Source organism: Sinohyriopsis cumingii, chromosome 12 (assembly GCF_028554795.1).
Source record: "Sinohyriopsis cumingii isolate HCF-2022 chromosome 12, ASM2855479v2, whole genome shotgun sequence".
Taxonomy (NCBI): Eukaryota; Metazoa; Mollusca; class Bivalvia; order Unionida; family Unionidae; genus Sinohyriopsis; species Sinohyriopsis cumingii.
This window is the reverse complement of record NC_142972.1, coordinates 15,877,669-15,883,668: the sequence shown is the minus strand read 5'-3', so window position 1 is coordinate 15,883,668 and position 6,000 is coordinate 15,877,669.

Sequence of the window (6,000 nt, the reverse complement as noted above, 5' to 3'; positions counted from 1 at the left end):
TCCAACTGAATACTGATTCGTGTGTCTAAATACATACGATACTCAAAATTCAGTTATAAACAGGGTTGTAACCATACTTGAATAAACAAACACAGAGCCAGCATAACAAAATCCAATCCCTAAAATAATTTCAGTACGTATAAAAACGGATCAATTTAATAACAATCTCTAATGGTTAAAAAAAACCCAGCCCCCTCCCCCCCCCCCCGGCTATTGGCTTATTCCAGATTTTTTGGTTGAATTTAACTGGTTCACAGACCTACATAATCGTAACGTATTTCTGCCCACAAAGGACACATTTAAGTCGGTGAAAGGGGTTGAGTGTCATTAAGATAGTATAATTTTGCTGAATGTATTCACACACTTTTGCTATTATTTTGTATCCCTTGTTTGTTTTGATTCTTTTAAAAATCACTTTCATTAGAACCATCAGAGACGTGCAAATTTCAAACAGATGCTACTTAGACATACATGTTTGAATCTAAGTAAATTAGTCCACTTGAATGAGAAAAAAGTCGCAGAGAATAAACAACTGGGGTTTATTTACTTTGGAAATAGTTATGAGAAGTAGGAGGCTTAAATTGCATTTTTTTTCTCCCTGGTAATCCCTCCAAATGTGCGGTCATTGGATTGGCGGCCCAGATACATAGATACATTATCAAGTTACCAACATCGGTGCTGTAATGGACAAATGCTGATCCAGTGAGAACATTCTAGTTGAAATGTTAATATCATATGTCTAAAATTAAAATTATACATGTTGAATCAAATTGCAGGTCCTTAAAGATCCATTTTCAAGGTCGAGATTTTAGATTTTATCTGTTCTTTTACACAGCGGTGGTGAAAAGTTGTTTTTACTGTATCAAGGTTTTATGCCTTATTGAATCAGGAATAAGGAATAAGTAACCAACTTGATTTTGCTTCACTAAAGCCAGTGTGGGAGCCATTGCGCCCATTGAATTCTATACTCAACTTACCAACTTTCTACTGACAATTTTTTTTCCACTTCTGTAACTCACAATTCCTTGAAGGAACTATTTCCAAGTAACAATTGCTCTTCAACTAACAAGAGATGGGGTTTGCTGTCGGATATGATATACACTTCAGTTTTTAAAAAAAAAAATTGATTTTTTTAAAATCCTGAATAACCTTCGCCATCACGTCTACCACAGAAGTTCATTACAAATGAAACTAAGAATATCAGTATAATAATAGTATTGGGGTATATCAATCTGTTGGGGGGGGGGAGAGAAGGGGAGGAGTCCATAGACAAAAAATACTGCACCAGCTTGCTCTATGTTTTTAAATCTTTAAACACCTAATCAATATATCCATTTACTTGTGTTTATATTGTTACAGTATTATCTCCTATCATCCCCACACCCAATCCCTATATGCATATACCAATAATCTTAATCTCATTTGTAACGAACCTCCTTGCCACTACCAAACACATAACCACACACAAAAGCTCCCTTATACATGAAATTCTTGAAAGAAAACATCCATACGTTATGTACCTTACCCACCTAAAAAACGTAGTCCACCAAAGATGCGGAAGCAATGGATTAAATATAATAAATTTCACCCCCAAATCGCACTAGTGACCCCCCACCCATTTGAAATGTTTTATTATTTGTTTTTACTATTATTTCCAACTTTTTGTAATTTCAGGTTTTACAAGTCATATATCTGCATATTCCATTTGCTTTACTTATTTTTCAGGGCAAGCTAGGCTACTGCCATTTCTTTTTCAATGTAACCCGATAGAATTAAAATTCTTTATCTACCATTTAAATAGTGTGAAATGTCCAAAGCTGGTTGAGATGATTTTGATAATTTATATATAAACTTTCATCATGATATGATGATTGCAAGGAACAAGTTTATTATGCAATAACTGAAAACCCATTAACTAATAAAAACATATCTAATAAGGGATTTGAAACTCCTCACCAAGATCTTCAAGCAGAATGACTCAACAATATGCAAATGAAATTATAGTGTTTTACAAAGTAGCATCAATTAATAAGAAATTACTTAAAAATGGAAGCTATTTTTATATTACTGGTGAAAGCATAGTATGAATATCAAGGTGAGAAAATTAAGAAAAATGGTATCTTAAAACATAACACAATCTGGATCTGCAGATAAACAATAAGTAACGAGTTTAAGAATGTAAAATAACAGATATACATTTTCTCAAAATTATTGGTTCACTCTAGGAATTATCATGGTTCTTACTTCAAAACACAACGGATGAATTTCAGAATCATTCAGGAACGCAATAGAAAAACAACTTAATTATCCAGTAGAAGATAAAGAAACAACAGACCACCAATATGTGTTAAATCAAGTCAACTCATGCAACCATTGGTATCAACATAAATAGTTGCTTGCTTTGTGATCTTTATCTTTTAAATTGTGTGCATTGGCAACTGCAAATACTTTAACCATGTTTGTTCTTATTATCTACATAGTTCGTACTAACTTTTTAACTTTCTCCTTTATATTTCATATTTCTTTTTGAGAATTGTTAAAGCTATTGGTCAGTTCCTAGATTCATGTTTTTCAACGTTTGTATTTATAGCAGTATGCAGTCCTATTTTCAAGTTGACAAACCAGTTGTATGTGTTATGGTATTCGTCAATGTTACCTATTTTCACAAGCAAATAACTGAGCACGAAAACTATACTATCACCACTAACAGCATATTCTAGCTTTACTCTTGAAACAGAAATATATTGCTGAAATCATGTTTGAATGTTTTAATCCTCCTCATAAATTTGTTCCCCTAAAATGAATTTTTTATTAAGCTTTATGAATCTTGAACATTTGAAACAGATTGTAATCAGGTAATAAAAGTGCTATTTTTAACTTGGCAGCCTAAAATACAAATCACATGTATTCTGATGTTTTAATTTAACCTTGCAATATCTTAATCTGTTGATCTACTGCTGTCTTGTTGATTCAATAATATTCATTTTGATCAACATTATTATAAAATTTGGAACTATCTTTAATTTTACTATACTAAACCCACACTCCCCAGTTAAGCTGATTCTGCCAAAACTTGTCACATTATGCTTTTGTGTCTGTTAACAGACTCATCACTGTCAAAATTTCAAATAAAGTGATCAAAATATTTAATGACTTGTATGTGAAATGATCTTCAGTGTAATAGTTTTTTTTTTTTTATCTCTTTCAGTATTTATGATACGTTTTGATTAATTTTAGCATTAAACCGAGTTGCAGCAGAACCAAGACAAAGCTCATGTCCATTGTCAAAACATTTTTACACTTCAATTCTTGTTAACCAAATATTGATATTGTGTCCCAAGGCACACTCTGGTTGGTTATTTAGTAGGGGTTAGCAACTCTTATCTAATTCAGATTATCTTGTGGCTTTTTATGCTGAAACTATTGGTGACTTAGAAAATAAACACTACCATCTAATATTTTTTTTTTGTTTTGGATATTTTTGTAGATGGTTATGGTCGGTTAGAAAAATTAATTTTGCTTATAAAGCTTAAATATAAATATGTAATACTTTGACGCATACAGGTTACACATTCTATAAAGCTTGATAAATTTAGAATTGTTTTTGAATCTCTAACAACGATGATGTTAGGGGGTCAATATGTGTCATGCATACTTTCTAAACACTAGCATTTTGCCTGTCCATGCAATTAAAAACAGACTGTTTCCTGCACAGGAATTATTTTTTAGTTAATGCTGTTTTGGCAACTATGATTGCAATATTGACTCAGTCCACAATAATGCTGTAGGGTTATGGGTAAAAGGCGTGGGAAGGGGAGAGAGGAGTAAAGCTTCAGAAAAGACATTAAATATATCCATGATGGAATCTGGCACCCAATTACTTATGTTCTTGCTTGTGAGAGAAATTTATATATGGATTATACAGGGATTATAATTTACATCAGTTTTTTTTTCTCCATTTGTCAATGTGATTAATGGCTGCACTACTATATCAATATAAAGCAGTTTAGAAGTTAAGAATAATTTTACTACAGTGATCTTTTAAAAATCTTCTGTATAAATAATGCATCAAATTGTGAAGTTTGTGGCTGTTTCCAAATGAAAATGAAGTGATTATTAATTTTGTAAACACATATACTATTTGGATTGATACAGTAAACATTGTCCGGGTGGGGCTACTGTAGAAACTTTAAAGGTGTCAAAGAATTCAGTGCACAATATGTTTAAGCAAAGAGTTTAATGATTGTTAGATTACTTGTAAGGAATATTTTAATTTTTTAAAATATTTTATTCATTTTATTTATGATGAATGCCGCTCTTCCCAATCTTACAAAGAAGAAATGCTTATAAACTCTGCACTTTTCATTGACTTGTCAATAATGACTGGCCATGTTATTTAAAAATAAATCCACCTTCTTTCTTGGAAGAAACATCAAGATACAATTTATGTAATTGACAAAATGTCTCTAGATTAAATACCAACTTGAAATAACAAAAAGGTCTGGACTCTTCTATTCTCAAATGAACACCCTACCTGACAATGTAAAATCATAAAGCAATTTCTACAGATTTAAGAAAAAGTATATTTCCCAAGTAAAGAATAAGGTTACTTCTAAATTTCTGGTGTTAACAAGTACAGTACTGCATTATATATACTAAGATCAGAAACCAATGTAGCGACCTTAAAAAAAGAAGACCAGTATGAAAAATAAGCTGATTGATAATCCCTTATGTAACTATGGTGTAGAAGCATTAAGGAGGTGATGTGTTTTAACTGTTCCTTCCTTAGATTCTAAGTATAAATGTATTTTGGTTGCTATTAACATTATTCTTTCTCAGACTGTATGATGACCAATTGATAGCTGATGTCGGTACATTAGACATTAAATGCTATCATTTCTGAATTTGGTAACATCACTATTTACTTGCTTTGGATATCTTCTTTTTATTTTCCATTTATCAAACCATTATCCTTTAATTATCAGCACATCTCATTTGTTTTTCTTCTTCTTTCTTTTCTGCTGCTTTTTGTGCTTGATAAATTTGTACCACAATATCGGTATGAGGAAGGGCTTATTTAATGTTATGAGAACTTGTGGTCTAACCATTTTTACATAATTTAGCAGATGAAATATGTTTAAACTATTCATTTTTGCTATCAAACACAATTTTTTTGCCTCGCAGTCAAGTTTGGCAACATATACTATGCTAAAATTTTGATCATCACTTAATTTCATCATGCAATCAACACTTGTCAATGTCCATTTTCTCCATCACTTTCAAACTTTATCATTGTGTTTAGTGTTAAAATTGCTACTTAACAATTTTATTGTTATATTTAACCAAGTGTTTGTCCTAAAAATGTCTCTTTTCAATGAATGTAAAAGGCATACAATACTGTACAAGTGACAGTATACTGAAATAGCAACAGTTTGTGTATTTTCAGTTAGGAATCATTTGGAAAAGTAATTAAAATGTTAATACTTGATGCCCACATTTTGTTGTTTGGAGTTCGTTTTTAGGCATATGTTAATGGCACCTTCTTATTAGTTATAGAAAATTAATTTATATTTGAGGGTCTACAGTCTTTGCAAATTTTAAGATTTGTTCATCCTGTTGAGGGGAGACAGCAGAAGAAAAAAAAAATGAAATAGGCCTAAATGCAGAAATAAAGATTTTAATAACATACATAAAAGCAGATATATTTCCTAAATGACAAAAAGTAGTTCCTAAAGTGATATGGCAATTAGGGCCAACAAGGAGGTGGGGGGAGGAGCAACCGGAGATATATCCCTGGGGCCTGGGCCAAACAATACTTTCTAATTTTATAAAAGAAAAATTTTGTTTGAACATGAACTTGAGGCCCATGTTTTTCTTACCCCAGGGCCCGTGATTGATCTCTACAATCCTGATGTCAATAAAAGTGGTACTGGCACCATGGCAACATTTTTCTCCGACTGATATATTTCCATAAGTCATGATGAAATATATAATACAAAT